The following is an 18,618-nucleotide window of genomic DNA, read 5'->3' on the forward strand; positions in this document are numbered from 1 at the left end:
GTCATAGTAAAAAATACTTAGTGCAAACAGATCTCATCCAGTAGATTGCAGGAGGACTGGTCATCAGCACCATTCCTTTCTCCCAGAGGTATCCTTCCAGTGTTGGGTTTTTTCAGTTTCTGAAGGTGAAGGGGGGTGTGTATGTAGCTGATGATGTAAACCACATGCTCCCCAAGAGATTCACCTATTTCTTCCTAACCATACCTAATTTTATGTTGTGCTTAAGGTCTTTCTCACAGACTGCTTGGCACCTCTTCCTGTCTGAAAGAGCATAAAAAGGCATAGATGCAGGTCAGAACTAGAAGCGACGACCTTCTGTGTCCAGACGACTTTTTCAGCAGGAACTTTACATCTTGCCAGGTGTGCTTACAAAAAACATACTCAGTGGTATAAAGCCATGAAGGAATATGTGATCATAACCCAAAATCCAGACCCACTGGAAATATTTGTAGAAACATCCCCGAACCCAAATCCTGCAAATACTTATATGCTTGCATTTAAATTGAAGCATGTGTATGCTCTTGAAAGTGTTCTTCATGTAGCATCAATGTAGAGTCACGTGGAAGCAAAATCCTGCTCTCATCTAAAGGATCGGGATTTAACACCAAAAAAACAAAAAGAGAAAGCATGCTACACTCGAAAGCCCACAAGAGGAATGGTACGGGAATACTGTTAAAATGGTGATAACACAACCAACCCAAAAAGTTCTCTTGATGAGACTCTTCTTTAAATGACCAGTGTGTCCTGATCTCTGAACCTGGTGCACAGGCAGTTTTGAAAAGGCCACCAGCCCAGGGAAGAGCTGGGAATGACTACTGCTGCTCTGCTGCTGCTGCTGGTGGCTGAGAGCAGACCCAGCGCAAATGTTCGTAGACAGTGAAAAATGTCCGTGAATCACAGCTCTGAAGTTCATTTTCAAATAGGTTTGGCCGTTTTTTTAGAAACGGTCATTTTTCCTATTCCAAGTTGCATAAACACAAAACTGATTAAAACTCCTTATTCAAAACTTTCTGCCCAAAATAGCCGCCTGCTTAGGAGTCTTTGCTGCTCTGAGGTTTTTTTTCCGGGGAATTTTCCATCATCAAAACCCAAAACAGAAACAATAGAAAACACTGCCGGCTTTCCACATTTCAGTTAAAAATAAGCACCAAAGGCATTCTTGCTTCTCCCAGAAACAATAGAAAAATCTCAGGGAAAACAAAAAAATCCCCCCATGCCTATGTCCCAGCCAGAGTTCTCACTGGTCCTCCTCCTTCGGGACCAGAGCTCTCCCCCAGCTCCTGCAGCTCTCCCTCCGGCGGGACCCCGGCTCCCTCCCGGCCGGCCGGCCGCCCGGGGTGCGGGCTCCCTGGCCGCACGCCCCCGCCCCGCCCCGCCCCGGGACCGGCCCCGCGGCCCGCCCCGAACTCCCACCGCCCCCGCCGGCACCCGCTGCTCCCGCATGCTTTATCGGCCGGTCCCAGGGACTCCTCTGGGGGGTTTATTTTTAGGGAAGGCTGTAGCGCCTCTCCTTTAAAAGGCTGCTGCCGCTGCCTGCCTCGCTGCCTGCCCGCCCGCCCCCGGCGGCAGGGGAGGAGGACGCGGCGCGGACGCGCCCTCGCTCGGACCGGCGGCGGGGAGCAGCGGCGGCGGCGCTGGCGGCGGGGGGCAGCGGGCGGCTGCGGCTTTAAGAGCTCCCACAATGCCGTGCTGGCGTCCCAGTTCCGTTACATGTCTCTCCCGGTGAAGGGGAGCGAGGGAGAGGCAGGAAGGAGGCGGGGGCGGCCGCTCCAGGCGGAGGGCACCCACGCGCGGCCGGGCGAGAGGCGGCGGCGGTGGTGGTTGCTTGGCGGGGCCGGGGGAGGAGCGGGGCGCCCCGGAGGGCCGGGCCGAGCCGAGCCCCCGGGCGCTGCGCCGCGGGCCGGCCGCGCCGCCCCCCGCGGGGCGCGAGGCGGAGCCGGCGGCCGTTGGGGCCGTTGGCGCTGCCCGGGGAGCCGCCGCGGGACGGGCGCCGAGCCGCCGCCGGGAGAGCGGTAAGTGCGCGGCCAACTCCGGCGCGGTCTCGTCCCGCCGGAGCCCGTCCTCCTCCCTTTCCCCCGCTGCCCTGCTCGCTTCTCGCCCTCCCCAGTTGCAGCCCCTCTCCCGCAGCCCACCCGGCTCCGCGTCCCGCCCCGGTCTCTTCTCCTCCTCGGCGTCTTTCGGTTCGTCCCCGCTGCGGGGTTTGTGACCCTTCTCTGCCGCCTCTCCCCCCTTGCCTCCTTCTCCCCTCTGCTTGCACTCGCCAACTTTCCCGTCCGTGTTGCCCGTTTCCCATCTCCCCTCGGATTTCAGTTTTGGGTGGGGTTTTAGGGTTTTTTGCGTTTTCGGCTCTCCCGTTCCCCCTTACGCGTCTCCCCTGCCCGCTCGCACTCGTTCCTGTCTCTTCGCTTCTTCCTTCGCTACTTCCCCAGCTCCCTCCAGCTTTCCCTCTCTCCTGGCATTTTGTCTTTCTCCTTCCTTCGGGCATCGTGTGGAAAAGTAAGGAGTATTTCTCTGTGTCCTTGAGGAAGGGAGTTCAGAAGCTACTTTTCTTACACAGGGAAATCTTTGTAGTAGTTTTCTCCCCCTCCCCCCCCCCCCCCAAGAAAATTAAACCTGTTTTTCTTTTTTTCTTTTTTCTTTTTTTTTTTTTTTTTTGCGACGTGGACTGTTTGTTTTAGTCTTTTTTTTCCCCTTCGCCAGACAGTACCGATTTGTTTCACGATTAATCTCTCATATTCCTGCCCCAACCCCTCCCTCCCTCCCTCTTTCCCCCAGTAAGAAAAAAGATTAAAAGAAAATCTGTTTTGCCAGGAGGGAATGTATGAGATTTGTTGTGTTTTGTTTTTTTTTTTGGGGGGGGGAGTATTGATGAGAAAAGCTTAAGCAAATACAGTACGGTAGGACAATACAGAGGCATGAACTTTAAAGGGTAGGAAAATGGATTCTGCTCCTTGGTTTATGCAGCTCTAAACTATTGTTGGGAAGGTCTGGTCCAGGGTCCGGTTTGGGGTTGTAGTACTCCAGTGTGTGCCAACATTTTTGTGTTCAGCAAAGTGGCGTTTTAATATGCCGACAGAGCAGCGTGCTAAATTGCGGTTCAATATTGCTTGTGGGTTTCATCAGTGTGGAAAATCAGAAGGAGGGAAGGTTACAGATTTCGGCGTCCCCTTCAGAATTACACCTGTCACACTTCTCATTTCAAGACTGCAGATATATCAGAGGTTGATATATTAACAAAATTGCTGGAAACCGCTTACATCCGTGTCAAAAAGTGCTGTCGTGTGGTTTATGGAGTCTGGTTCAGACCTCACAAGCTTCTGCCTCAGCTCTATTCAGCATCACATGTTAAAATTAAGTATGTGCCGGGCTGTGGAGAGCAAGTAAATCAATTGCCTAATGATTTCTGCAAAGACACCTGTTTAAGGGTTTTCAAGCTCCCAGTTAATTGTGTTTGGTAGTGGTGTGACTGTGTGAAGTGATGTAAAAAGTAAGGAGCTATGTCTTTTTCAGTAGAGAATATGTAGTTCATGAATAAAATGTCAACTTTCTAGGTCAGAGGGAGACTGTGGATGTTGGTTGTGTTGCATTACCTCTGTTGATAGATACCATTCCAGAAGACCACAAGGTTATGGGGCTAAATTGCAAATTAAGTAAGCCCTACTTTTTTTCCTCTCTCTTTAAAGAAGAGAGAAAATACCGCTTCGGATTGAATTTTGTTTGATGATATCTAATTAGAAAGTAGGCTAGACATTAAACTAGAAGTACTTCTCTTTGTATCTTATAGCAAAACATTATTTGATATGTGATGAATTGCTGAGGGAACTGAAATGACTGCTTGGCATTTGCAGTGTTTAGTTATGTGCCTTTTAGGACAACTGAGAGAGTTAAGGTAGTTCACTTCTTACACTTAAGTAATCTCTCTGTCCTTCTCCTTCCCCACCCCCGCAAGCCCAACAGAATTTGAGTTGTTTGAATTAATCTTCTTTTTTATCTTTGGTGGAGGTGAAAAACTTCGGGATAGGGGGAAATAAAAGGAGAAGAATAACAAGTCATATTAGCAAGAAGTTTGTCTTTTAAAACATTACCTTGGACTGTTTCTGAAAACACCACCAATAATTCTAAAGAGCCAAATTAAGTTGATTAGCATCGCTTTTTAAAATCCTTTTGAGGGAAGCCCTGAAAAGGATCATGTTAGATAGAAAGAAGGAGATTTAGTTGTTGAAATGCAGAGCTGAGGATGGTGGGTTTGGTTCCTGCTTCTGCCATCGCATGGCAGTATGACCTCTGCCTAAGCTGCCTTCCTGCCTGCACCTCATAGGATATGGGGATTTTCCTGAATCTCTGTTAAGTGCTTTTACACGTGATTTTAAGAATAATTACGTGTAAATGTATTACTCCTTGTTTAGTTGTGCTTTTGAATGCTGGTCGGGTGGTAGTTTTGCTTGCGCTAATATTCATTCTTCGAAAGTTGTAACGTATAACTCTTGATCATCACCATTTATTTTGAGCAGCATAAGATTTTTTTTTGCATTGCTGTAATGGTTTTGAGACTAGAGTTATTTTTATCCCCTGTATATCTCTGACAATATCGGTGCATACTGCTTCTGTGGTACCTTAACAGTCTGCGTCAAGCTGAATTTGAAGGGTACTGTCGGCCTCTCCAGAAAGAAACTATTAAATTGAATTGCAGGGTGGAAAACTGTCTTGTGGGGACTGGGCTGAGGACCCCCCTCAGCGTGATGTGTGCAGTCCTGGTATTTTTTTTTGTGAGCTCTGTAATTATGAGATTGGTTTAGTACACGTGGGGTTTTTTGTTGTTGTTGCTTTCTAATTTTAAGTTTTTGCCTGGGTTTTTAAGTCTTTAAGATCTCTATCTTGAAATTAAATGTTGTGTGGTTTTCTAGGGCTTTTTTGAAAGCTCAGGTTTTCTATTTTTTTTTTTTTCATGCTGGGGTTGGGACTTTACAGTGCAATGGGATGTATTGTAATCTCAATGCCTGCCTTCCTGTAATGTTTGAGACTTGTAAACTTTGTAAATACAAGGCCCTACCCTGTGGCAGGTAGTTCTCTCTCTCCAGTGAAAATGAGACTTGATTCTGTAGAGGCTTGCTATTAGGCAGTTGTATCAGCTTTGGGTTATAACTTACTGTCCTCTTGCATATGCACATAGCTAGCTCTGTGCTTCTGAATCTGGACAGTTAGTCTAGTTTCAAATTCAGTTTCATAAATAACTGATTCTTTCTATCCTTCCTAACCCCCTTCAAAGTGTATGGTGATCTCACAGCTTTGACAAGAATAGTTTTCCTGGCTGATGAGAGGATATTCATGTTTTCTCCTGTTACTGTTCTGAGGACTGTATGTCATCTTTCTCTGTACTGATAAAGCATGGGGAGGGGGGAGACTGGCCTGCGTGTGCTGAGTGGTGCCGTGCTGCTGCTTCTCTCTCCAGTTCATTACCTGTGAAGTTGTGATCACAGAACTTGTCCTGCTTGGGAAAGAAAGGTGGGTCTGAGCTGTAGCTTACAGGGTCACATCTGCCACGGGGACTGCAGCCTGGGCCCTTCTGGGCTGTTACTTCCCTTGGATCTCTGTAAGCATGTAGTTGTCTTTGTGATAACATAAATATGGAGAGCGGTGAATATATCCGAGAGGACTTGAGGACATAGGCACTATAAGCTTTTCAGATGGGAAGCACTTGAAAAATCTGCTTAATTCACCTTTTTACTTTTGAGTGACTCCTTAAAGGGGGGAGGATTCTGTTTACTTTCCTGTAGTACTTGGAAAAAGGCCTTACCCACAACAAAAGACATTGTAATGCTTTCTATAGTCCAGGATTATTGAACAAAAGCGTCTTGCTGTGCAATATTGTTGCTGCGCTCAATGTTGTATGATAACACATGTTTCTCAGCTGTTGTTGATTCCTCAGTGGCACAGACTTCAAAGGAATGTGCTGAAAGAGAGCTGTGGCCAGAGAAAAGAAGAGTTTGGTTCCAGTGGCCTGTACCATCCATCTGTTTAAATACTTTGCTGAACTATTCCAGAGTGTTCAGGCATCCAGTTAGGGGTGACAAGCAGTTACAGTTGGGAATGGAACTACCTAGCGAAGGCTTAAATGCTACTCCCCCTCTGTGAGTCAGAGCGCCCCTGACGTCCCAGCCAGTGAGAAGAGATAAGGCTCATCATTTAGGGTATCTTTCAACATGACATTGTCTAATTCCTAATGCTATTGAGGATTTATTTATTTTTACTCTATGCTATCTTTAGCACAAGAAGGGAAGAATGGTAATGAGGACAGAAGGTCATCTCTGTAGTCTCCTTTTTCTATGTAACAAACTACACCTGTAATTTAAATGAATAAATATATATGTATTAGTGAATACTTTTTCCCCCAAAACACATGGGACAGTTAACAGATGACTCAAGGGTTTGCAAAGGTAGCAATATACATTACTGAATTAGTTTTAGTTCCAAAACATTACTAGTAAAGTCCTCTATATTGAAAGATTGGAGCCAATTACGTTGTGCTATTTCAGAATGGGTTTGGGGAAATATTCCACAATTCAGTCCACAGTAACAGATTAAAAAAAAAAACTGTGTATACCTATATATATAAACCCTGTATTGGGTGCTACCAATGCCTAGTACTATAACTTATGTTTTTACTTAAATTCTGATATTGGAGATCACTGTGCAAGACAGGTCTCAACTTGTGGTTGCCAACTGAATCTTAAAATCATGGCCTGTGTGCTCTCCATAGTCCCAGATACTGGAACTCAGAGGAGAGTATTAACAGAGAGACTACAAGTAAACTGTTGATAACCTGTAAAGATCCTTGAAGTTTTTTTGTGTGGGACTGACATTCCTTTTGAGGATTGGGACGAGTACTGTAGATAGAGTAACGTGTGTTTCAGTTAAGAGGGTTTAACCTTCTTTATGAATGGAAAATGATGATGCAGATGGACTAAGAGGATATCTGAGCTTTGATAAATTGTGAGGCACTCCAGGATTTGTTTTTCACCTGAAAACAAGCAGCACAACTCTAAAGGTAAGCTGAACGTTGTCCTCTGCTGTAGTATTACTCCTGCCTTTGTACTGTGATGTGACATTTATGCCTTTGAAAGGATAGTTCTTTCTCCCAGTGTCGTGATGGTTTTTTGGTATTTTGAGTCATCGGATTTTAATGCCTTACTAGTTCTTTGAGCGGAAAGGGGAGGGAAAATTCTAGAAATGTGTAATGTAACTGACTTCCATCCAGCTTCTGCCTTTGCTCCAGGGTTGACATTGTAGTTTGAATTCATTTACTTGCTTTGAAAGCTGTACTAGGTGTAACCTTGCATCTTACTTCTCTTACTGCAACAGTACCTGATGTGTTTCCAGCATGCACCTTGCTGTGTCTCTGGATCATCCAGTTTTAAAATGGTGAGGCAGTGTTGGTGCTTTCTTTTTATTGTATGCTTCCCTTTAATCTTAAGAGCTGTAACTTCTTTTTGTTTCAACTCAACGGAAAGTCTTTTGCTAAAAGATTTTTGGACTCCTGAAGTGTTTGTCAATGTTTTCAAGCTGTTATTCAGAGGGGGTTTGGAGTTTCCGGAGCAACCTTTTGAAACTTTATGTTTTATCGTCAGTCAGCAGTTTCATGAGCACGGATAAGGAAAGGCTGATGTTTTGTGTCTATGCCAAAGTGGGGAGACAGTGTGGCTTTAGGAGTTGGAGAGTCTGTTCTTGTCACTGGACTGCTTGGGGATCTTCAACAGATCGTATCTGCTTTCTCTCCTCTCCCTTCCCCTCCCTCCTGCCATGCCTGTACTGATTGTGATCACCTCCTTTTAAGTAAACTGAGATTGAGAGTAAAGCATTCTTTGTTGCTTTCTAAGAAGTAGGTATTTTGTTGTCAGTTTGTTTCTTAATATTAAGCTTAAAGCCATAGAAAAGCTGCATATAATTTGGCAATTAGTGAATTTATAGCTATTATCCAGTAGATTAATACTAATGTTAACTCTGACTAGTGTGGCATTAAGTGAACAATATAAAGAAAGCAGTTTCTGATGCAAATAGAGGGGAGAGTACTCTTGGAGGCTCAAATCCCCCAGTTCTGTAATAAATTGCACCTTTTTTGGCCAGTACTTCTTAAAGACTTGTAAGATTCTTGGAGATCCTTGTCTTGCTTCTCATGCTTCTATGTGACATGTGAAGGAAAGACAGACAGTAAGGAACTCATCAGATGTCTGCACATATCAAACTCTTCCTGGAGAAGAAAGTAAGAAGATGCCACAGCTAATAATATTTAAAAGTCGATATTAGGAAGCAAGATACTAAATGCTTAAATGTGCCTTTGCAGCTTATGGCTGGCAATATTAACTAGCTCTACTACCTGGAATAACTGGCATCCGGAGAGAAACATATGGCAGTAGTGGAATGCCCTTGTCCTTGCTCATCAGAAAGTGATTGTGTGGCTTTTTAAAACATGTTCTCACTCATCAGAACTGCTCCCTCCATGTTGGGGGTGTGTGTGCTTGCTTTGGGCTTCATCCATGGCTCCAAGTCAATCAAAGCCTTTGCACTGGTTTCATTGGGAGCAAGGACAGAAACTTCAATGAATAAGCTGTGTGTTTGAGACTATGTATTTCAAGTAGCGGAATCAGCACTGATGAGCAACAGGACTAACAAGGAACAGTTGCTGAATACAATGCAATGCTTTCAAGCATTGCATTGGGATTGGAATTGGTAACCTGATACTCCAAAGAGATAACAAAGGCTATTTATCATACAAGGGAACACTGATTTTTTTTGCTTTGAAGGAACTGGTAAATAACGTAGTAAAGTCTTCCATCAGAACTCATTCTAGTGAACAAGATCTGTCAGAAAATGACTGAATTAACAAGAATTTACAAAGTAATCTGAATAGAAAAGTAATTTTCTGTCTTATTACCAGTGTTCTTTCACTGCAATTCCTGTATTTTCTTACCTGTTTACCTGCTCACCTCATGTCCTGTGAATTTAGCCTTTGTTTCAAACTGAGGTATAACAAAGTGCTTGGGCTTTTCTTCCAAGAATGGAAGACTTAAGGGGATGACGAAATATGTGCAAAGTTGATATAACAAATATGGTATGTGACTGTTCCCTTGTTTCCCAGGAACAGACCAGAAGGCAACCAACTTGATTACAGAACACAGCAGTGGTACACGGGTTTAAGCTGTTATGTGTGAGATTGTGGAGAACTCTCTTCAGAGGCCTTTTAATACAAGTAGGATGGGCATCTGCAAGGGTGATCTGGTGCAAGAAAACTCAGTCCAACCTCGTAACTCAAGAATTAAGATAATATTCTACCTCAGGCCTGTGGCTTGCTAGCAGGAAAAGCTGACTTCTTGACTCCTTTGTGTTTTTACTTAAGCAGAGGAACCTGCAGGCAAGGCAAGAAGATAAAGGGAACACACCTTCAAGAGGTGATATGTGCTATGGAAGAAGACTTGATTGTGAGTTTGCTGTTGGTGAACTGAAGTTCTATGCACAATGGGTCGTGTTCCATAGCAAAAGTAAAGGGAAGAGGCTCACCTTGCCTAGGTAGGGTGGGAGGGACCTGGGCTCTCCCCAGCAGCCAAGAATCACACTTCAAAAAGTACTCAAGTGGTGGTTTTGGTTTACTTAAACTTTTAGCAAGACAGAAATTTTTTTGGGTGTTTGGTCTCTTAGGACTTGCTTGTCTTCTGTTTGTGATGCATTGCAAAACAACTCATCAGCAATGATTTGTTACTGTAGTATTCAGAGGCTTTGAATGAGATCCCGACCTCTACTGCTAGGCTCTGTGTGAGTGCTGGTGAGATGAGCACTCCCCTCCTGTCGTGGCCGGAACGGATGGCTGGTGAGAGCCTTGGCGTGACCTGTCCACGTGGCACAGCAGGGGTGAGCTGGAAACGCAGTGTGGGTCTGCTGCCTTCCAGACCAGTGTCCCCCTCAGAGGCCCCCTCAGTCACTGGCCTGTGTCATCTGTTGCGGGTGTCTCTGTAGTCCAGAATATCCTCTCCTGGTCTGTCTTGCCAGATGTTGAATTTGCAATGTGCCTGTTAAAATATGGGGCTCACTCTCAATCTGATGTTGCCAGTTTCCCACTGCACCTGCTTTCATTCTGTTAACACTTTCAATTAGTGAATTGTTTGTGTGCTCTGTATATCTGATGGCACTGCCACTTTTCTGCTCTGCCATATGGCTTCCTGAATACTTGTTCGTGAACTAGTGGCTTTCTAGGTGTTTCTTTGGTTGCAGTGCAAGCACTTGCTTTTTGATTGGGGGGGTGGGGAAGATACTGGGACTTCATCCTCTTCATTTCTCACAGCTGCAGATAGAGGCATTCCTCTAATTCCTCTGCTGCCGAGCTGTTTGGAGCCAGGGGTGGGGGGGATGCTTGCTTTGCTGTTTCTTTGTCCTGGAGTTGGGTTTAACTTACACGGAGCACCTGTCCTGTTGTGCTCCTGACATCCTGTCAGTACTCATTCCCTCTGCTCCCTGGGAGATAGCGTGTTTGTTTCTGGCAGCTCTCTGCTTCACCCTTATAGGAAACCCCAGCCAGGAATTTTCTAGAACTCTTCCCTTCCCTCTCCTTGTCCTTCACTGACCTCTAACCACGTTTTTATCTTTCTTAACAAGATTCTTGGTTTCATTTATCTACTGCTTTTCCCTTCACTCTTCAGCTTTGATTATTTTTCCAGCAGCTGCTTAGAAACATTAACCATTACAGATGTGTAAAACAGTCAAATTCCTTAGGTTTTTTTTTAGCTTGACTCTAATACTAAAATGCCTATGGCAGGTAAATATTTTCTATGTACGCTACTTGTCATGACAAAAATATCTATCCTCAGCAGAGGGCAAGGAACTGCAGTGGCTATATTTCCATATTACGATATACCAATATTACCTGTTGTAAGAGCCCTATGTTTCCCTCCCTGAGCATAAACCACTACTACAGTAAGGGCATGTAAGTTCAAACTTTGTTTTGTGTAGTAAATGTTAATGACTTAAAATGTATTTACACACTGTAAGATAAAAATGTGACATAAGCAGAAGGAAATGGCAAATGTACTTTGCTGTCTTAGGCTTATGGCTTCCTAACTGCTTGAGAAATGCTGTGTCACCTCTAGACAATATTATTTTGTTCTAAAAGACTTAAATCATTTACTTCAACTTTGAAAAAACATACTTGCTTTAATTATGTGGATAGCAGAGAAGAGGATGACTGGATTTATTTAAATATATGCAGCAAGGGTATCTTTTCCTATTTTGTAGTGCCCTTCATGCTTGTCATTCTAAATGCATATGCAAAAGCCTAAATAATTAGAAGTCTATATGCTTTCTGACAGTGATTACTTTAATAGTCCATAATGATCTCTGGACAAACTGTATTTTTACTTTGGAAGACAACATTTCAAATTAACCTCCATTATCTTCAGCTTGACTAATATGAATGAGAATAGCATTCAATGTATACACTATTTTTAAGAGTACCCTTCTTATTCCTCACGTGGACATAAAACATGTGGCAGGCAGAAGACAGTTTTGCTATAATGGAGTGCAAAATTAAACAAGAGGGAAGATTGTGCTGTAGTATCTGAAATGCCTTCCCTACATTCCTGCTGTAAAATGTTCTCTGACATGAAAAAGGTGGGTAATGGCTTCCCAGCTTTCCATCAGATGGGGTATATCTCATCATCCCCCAGTTTTGAGAATGGATCCTATTGCTCAATAGAGTGACATGGGTAGGTGGCTTCTGTGCCACAATGCTTCCCTCATGCACCATGACCCATGTGGAATCCCAAGCCCAACAGGACTTCTGTTTCAGCTGTGGGGCTTACAAGAAGAGGTTGGCTTCTGAGACCCACAGTTAGGAAATGGAGCTAACAGAAGTTTGGACACCATCTGAAACTGGGATCTCTGGAAAAAAAGAAAAAACAGTAGTGGGGTTTTTTTTTTTTTAGATCAGTGGATGGTGTTATCTGAATCCCTTTTGATGATCATAAAAAGTGTGATGCCACGATGTGTAACACTACTGTTGAGTCTCTTACTTCCTGGGATTTCAAGTACTGGGCAGATGAGAATTTCTCTGGTTTGATTTTAATACTGAGAGGGCAGCTGTCTCAGATGCTTCATTTGTAGTACAAACCTTAGTACAAGATTACAGGGCAAACTTCCTTTGGATATCCACCACTACTTCTCAGCAGCTTTTTTTGTGAAAATGTAAAAGGTATAGCTACTAATAACTAATTAGACCTGAAACCAGCAGCTGATACATGTATGTCCCATCCTGAGTCAAGGAGACTGTTAGCAATCCCAGCAAGATGTTGCTGTAATGAAGTCCTGCTCTGCAAACAAGTACTTGATTAACTTGTGTGTCAACGTGACCACTTCTGTCAGTATTCTGAAATGCTTAACAGCAGGTTGCTATTCTGAAGTTGCAAAGGCATAGATGTAAAGTTATGATGGTCAAACAAGGTGCCACCTATGAGCATAATTGTTAGTAACCATGCCTGTGTGCTGTGGCTGTCACATCAGTCAGGGAAAACTTCTGTAAAAGATGTTAAGCTTACCTGATTTACCTAGCACCTTGAGTGAGATAATAGCATGCACATAGCATCTCTGCTAGCAAGAAGCTCAAGCAAAGAGAAATCTAAAACTTCATGTTCTTATGGCGTACTTAACAACAGTACTTTATGAATGACCTTTTAAGGAACAAGTGCCAAAGGAAAGGTTCATCTTGTAAGTGGACACAGCTATGTCAAAAGTGCTAACTAGAAGACTGTATTTATGTTACAAGCTTGTTAATTGGTTTCGGAGGTAGTGGTAAATTGTTAGTTTGCCTTGTTGATCCTAGCAGTTGCGAAGTGTGCATGTAAAGTGGAATCTAAGAGTTGGTACCTAGATGCCGTGTAGCAAATAAGAAACTACTGGCTACTCTTATAGCATCTTTTCCTACAACTCCTACTTTAGCTTTCCCTACAAAACAGTAACTGTAATGACCAGTGCTCTAATACTGTTAGAGCATACAGAGCTTTTTTTTTTATGAGGCTTTGTGTGTTTTTATGCCTGATGGAATTTCAAAATAATCTTACTGTGTGTCCAGTGTTACTATCTTGCTCTGTGGTGTGTTCCATGTCTTACTGACTTCTGCAGCCAGTTTTAATAAAGTCAGTCCTGTGCTTGTTGTAGTGTCATTAGAAAAATGGAAATAGCTGTATGGCCCAACATGGGTCACAGAATCATAGAATAATTTGGGCTGGAAGGGACCTCTAATCCAATCTAGTCCAATCCCCCCTGCCATGGGCAGGGATATCTTCAACTAGACCAGGTTGCTCAGAGCCCCGTCCAACCTGACCTTGAATGTTTCCAGGGATGGGGTATCTACCACCTCTCTGGGTAACCTGTCCCAGTGCTTCACCACCCTCAGCATAAAAAAAATCTCTTCCTTATATCTAGTCTAAATCTACCCCCCTTTAGTTTAAAGCCATTCCCCCTTGTCCTGTCACAACAAGCCCTGCTAGAAAGTCTGCCGCCAACTTTTTTATAAGCCCCCTTGAAGTACTGATAGGCTGCAAGAAGGTCTTCCCCGAAGCCTTCTCTTCGCCAGGCTGAACAACCCCAACTCTCTCAGCCTTTCTTCATGGGAGAGGTGTTCCATCCCCCTGATCATTTTCGTGGCCCTCTTCTGGACCCGCTCCAACAGGTCCGTGTCTTTCTTATGCTGAGGGCTCCAGAGCTGGACGCAGTACGCCAGGTGGGGTCTCACCAGAGCAGAGTAGAGGGGCAGAATCACCTCCCTTGACCGGCTGGCCACACTTCTTTTGATGCAGCCCAGGATACAAGTGGCCTTCTGGGCTGTGAGCACACATTGCCGGCTCATGTCCAGCTTTTCATCCACCAGTACCCCCAAGTCCTACTTGGCAGGGCTGCTCTCAATCCCTTCACCCCCCAGCCTGTATTGATACTGGGGGCTGCCCTGACCCAGGTGCAGGACCTTGCACTTGGCCTTGTTAAACCTCATGAGGTTCACATGGGCCCACTTCTCCAGTTTGTCCAGGTCCCTCTGGATGGCATCCCGTCCCTCTGGCCTGTCGACTGCGCCACTCAGCTTGGTGTCATCTGCAAACTTGCTGAGGGTGCACTCGATCCCACTGTCTAGGTCATTGATGAAGATATTAAACAGTACCGGTCCCAATACGGACCCCTGCGGGATGCCACTCGTCACCCATCTCCATCTGGACATTGAGCCATTGACCACTACCCTCTGGATGCGACCATCTAACCAATTCCTCACCCACCGGACAGTCCACCCATCAAATCCATACCTCTCCAGTTTAGAGAGAAGGATGTTGTGGGGGACCTTGTCAAAGGCCTTACAGAGGTCCAGAGAGATGACATGTGATGCCCATCTACAAGAAGGGCCGGAAGGGGGATCTGGGGAACTGCAGGCCTGTCTGCCTGACCTCGGTGCCGGGGAGGATGGAGTGGTTCATCTTGAGGGCGCTTGCAAGGCATGTGCGGGACAACCAAGGGATCAGGCCCAGCCAGCACGGGTTCATGAAAGGCAGGTCCTGCTTGACCAACCTGATCTCCTTCTATGACCAGGTGACCTGCCTAGTGGATGAGGGAAAGGCTGTGGATGTGGTCTACCTGGACTTCAGCAAGGCCTTTGACACCGTCTCCCACAGCATTCTCCTAGAGAAGCTGGCAGCTCACAGCTTAGACAGATGTACTCTGCGCTGGGTCAAAAACTGGCTGGACGGCCGGGCCCAGAGAGTTGTGGTGAATGGAGTTACATCCAGTTGGCGGCCGGTCACGAGTGGTGTTCCCCAGGGCTCAGTTTTGGGGCCAGTCTTGTTCAATATCTTTATTGATGATCTGGATGAGGGGATTGAGTGCTCCCTCAGTAAGTTTGCAGACGACACCAAGTTGGGTGGGAGCGTTGACCTGCTCGAGGGTAGAAAGGCTCTGCAGAGGGACCTGGACAGGCTGGATCGATGGGCCGAGGCCAACTGTATGAGATTCAACAAGGCCAAGTGCCGGGTCCTGCACTTGGGTCACAACAACCCCATGCAGCGCTACAGGCTTGGGGAAGAGTGGCTGGAAAGCTGCCTGTTGGAAAAGGACCTGGGGGTGCTGGTCGACAGCCGGCTGAACATGAGCCGGCAGTGTGCCCAGGTGGCCAAGAAGGCCAATGGCATCCTGGCCTGTATCAGAAATAGCGTGGCCAGCAGGAGTAGGGAAGTGATCGTGCCCCTGTACTCGGCACTGGTGAGGCCGCACCTCGAATACTGTGTTCAGTTTTGGGCCCCTCACTACAAGAAGGATGTTGAGGTGCTGGAGCGTGTCCAGAGAAGGGCAACGAAGCTGGTGAGGGGTCTGGAGAACAAGTCTTATGAGGAGCGGCTGAGGGAACTGGGGTTGTTTAGCCTGGAGAACAGGAGGCTGAGGGGAGACCTCATCGCTCTCTACAACTACCTGAAAGGAGGTTGTAGCGAGGTGGGTGTCAGTCTCTTCTCCCAAGTAACAAGCAATAGGACGAGAGGAAACGGCCTCAAGTTATGCCAGGGGAGGTTTAGATTGGACGTGAGGAAAAATGTCTTTCCTGAAAGAGTGGTGAAACATTGGAACAGGCTGCCCAGGGAAGTGGTTGAGTCCCCATCCCTGGAAGTATTTAAAAGATGTGTAGATGAGGTGCTTAGGGACATGGTTTAGTGGGCATGGTGGTGTTGGGTCGACGGTTGGACTCGATGATCTTAGAGGTCTTTTCTAACCTTAATGATTCTATGATTCTGTGATTCTATGACATCTGTAGCCCTTCCTGTGTCCACTGATGTAGTCACTCCATCATAGAAGGCCGCTAGGTTAGTCAGGCAGGACTAACCTCACGTCCTGTGGTGTGACTGACCTCAGGTCCTTTCTGCTAAACTTCAACTAAATGTTGAAGTGAGACATTAAAACCAAGGCAAATTTAGTGAGTATTTTGACTTCTGTGCATTTCTGTAGCCCTTTTTAAAAAAAAAGTCTTGATCATATGATTTCCTGCAATGGGTTTATTCCTGATGTTGAGAATTAATACAGATTTTCGAAGAGATCACAAATTAAAGAACCAACAATACTAACCTACAAGCTTTTACTGTTTGTTTGGGGTTTTAAGTCCATATAGTAGCAAATTGATGAGAGTACCCTTTGAGAAATTCTTTAACAACAGTTTTACAGGAAGAACTTTAGGTTCTATTTTGCTATGGTGAGCCCATGATTGGCGTGTCTGCCTGGTTACCTTGTACTGTTTAGCACTCTTGAGATGCAGATGGTTTCTGTTAATCTCAAAGGCATTACTCACATTGACCCCTGTGGATGTATTGAGATATGTTTTTTCCGTGTTTTGTTCATGTGACTTAATTTCACTAAAATGAAGGCCAAGCATGTCTGTGAAATTTGTCTGTAACAATATTGTTTGCACTGCTAGTACTTATTTACTCAGACCAATTTGAGAATATGTGAACCTGAGGCAGGGCTTGAATATGTCTGAACTGGTGACTTGTGTCTACATTTGCCTCTTACGTAAATTTCAGGTTTTTTGGTTCAATTCCCAGTTATTTCAAAATTTCTATCAAATAAAAGTAAGCATGTTAATTAAATAAGACTTATATTGATGACTCTGCTGATGTGGAATATAATACCTTAATCCAAAATGAACTTTTTGGAGGATTGTAAACATATATGGTGAATCTTTGCATAAGCTTCAACAGCATGAGTTGCCTGGGAGACTTTGAGGAAGAATCATCCTTAGGAGGTGAGTGGAACATTCTTCTCTGGCTAAACTGGATTCCCTTACCCGGCAGCACTTGTCCTTTGTACTACTTGGTGGGAGCACAAGGATCTCTCCGCAGTCTCCTGTGCTGTAGGAAGCCCTCAGGAAAGAAGCCTGCCTTCTGACCTTCTGTGCTGCTGTTGGAGAACTGTGTGGTACCAAGTTGCCTGCCTCTTACACTCTTGCCTTTTCTGGTTTGGTCTTGAGAGCAGGCTGGGAAGAGGAGATGCAGTTTGTGATTATGGGCTAACGCTCAAAGATAGATACCCTGCTGGCTGTGTTTCTTTGTCTTTTCTATTTTTTAAAATTAATTCTTGCCAGGTTTTGGTCAATGAGTATTGAAACTCAAAACATCTCAAGTCACCTATTTTTTATCTTTCTTATACCTCCTGGGATTTGTATATGACGTGAGCTGCTTTGTGCACATTTAACAGATGTGGGGATTTTATTTGAAAAGAAAAAAAGCTTAAAGTATGGATTTATGTAGGCCTATAAAAATGTGTTACTTTGTCAGCTTATGCTGTTAAAAAATATACTATATGTAAGAATAAATATGTTGGTCTTCATGTGAGATGCTCTTACATTTCGTCAATAAATGCTGAAGCTTATTTGAAGCATCACAAATGTAGGTGGTAGAGAATGAGGTAAACAGTGATTCGGTGCAAGTCTATTAGAACCATCATCCCCAAACAAATATTGTAACACAGATCACTTCTTATGTAAGTTTGCTTTTGTGTGTTTGCTTATTTGGGTTTGTCTGTGGTAACTGATTAGCATTGTATCTTGAACTGGGGAAAAGCAGTGGAATTGTGACAATTCACATTAAAAACTAATGTGCAAACTTATTTACATAGTCATCCATATGAAATTCCAGTTGACTTATTCCACTTAAAGACACTGGTCCCAGGCTGTGAGAAACCCAGTTGCTTTTTTTTAATGAGTCAACACTAGTCTTCTGAGACTCGACTTCAACTCTGCCTGTATAGATTTACTCATGACTCACTTGTAAGTGAACATGACTTGATTAAAAATGTATTAAGCATTAATAACAGGGGATACTTTTTGGACTTTAAGAAAAGTTTTTAGAATGTTTTGGAAAACTGGAGTAAATCAGTGGCTCTGAATTTCATTAACTGTAAAGGTATTTAATGAAGAAAAAGATCAAGATTTGTCACTGGCTTAGGGCTAATCTGAGTGAGTGATCTCTGAACCATGTTGTTATTAATGACCATATGTAAAGAATCAGAGGCTTTCATTTTGTAGAGAAGCATCTTCATCCTTTGAGTCAGTTTTCAAGACCCAGCTGGTGAAAGCAACCTGGTCTGAATTGACTGTTGGTCTTGCTTTGAGCAGGAAGCTGGACTCCTGCGGGTCCTTCTAGCCTGAAGGATTCTGTCATTTTGTTTATTTTCTTTTTTAAGAGGTGTTTGTACCACACAACCACCTTCAGCTGTAATGGGATTGTCTTGCTAACACTTCAGCAATTAAAGCAGAGGTGTAAATAAATCCTTGCTCTTAAGTGATTTTTTTTTTAATAACATTTTTTGCTTACCTTTATAGCACTTCTACCGGATAAATACAGAACATCTAGGACTTTCTCTGCATCTCTTTTTCTGGCCACTGCAGAATCTTTGTTAAAGAGATGGAGTAGGGCAAGTTGATGTGACCTTTCTCTAAATTCTAGGGTAAGTTCTCAGCTTTTCAGAGCTGAATTTTATATGGAATGTAATGATTCTGTACTTGAATGCAGCAGGCAAACAAACTGTGCTTTAGGGAAACTTGTCACAGAGGTATAATAT

General features: G+C 44.3%; 1 protein-coding gene across 1 annotated transcript in view; it reads left to right on the forward strand.

Moving 5' to 3' along the window:
• Nucleotides 1–1,947: 1,947 nt before the first annotated feature.
• The window catches only part of RASSF8 (Ras association domain family member 8), a 93,808-nt gene continuing 77,137 nt past the window's right edge, over nt 1,948–18,618 (forward strand). Inside the window, exon 1 of the mRNA XM_076343347.1 lies at nt 1,948–2,012. The gene's annotated coding sequence lies outside the window, so the exon portion shown is untranslated. The remainder of the gene's footprint in view (nt 2,013–18,618) is intronic.

This window comes from Aptenodytes patagonicus, chromosome 1 (genome assembly GCF_965638725.1).
Source record: "Aptenodytes patagonicus chromosome 1, bAptPat1.pri.cur, whole genome shotgun sequence".
Classification (NCBI taxonomy): domain Eukaryota; kingdom Metazoa; phylum Chordata; class Aves; order Sphenisciformes; family Spheniscidae; genus Aptenodytes; species Aptenodytes patagonicus.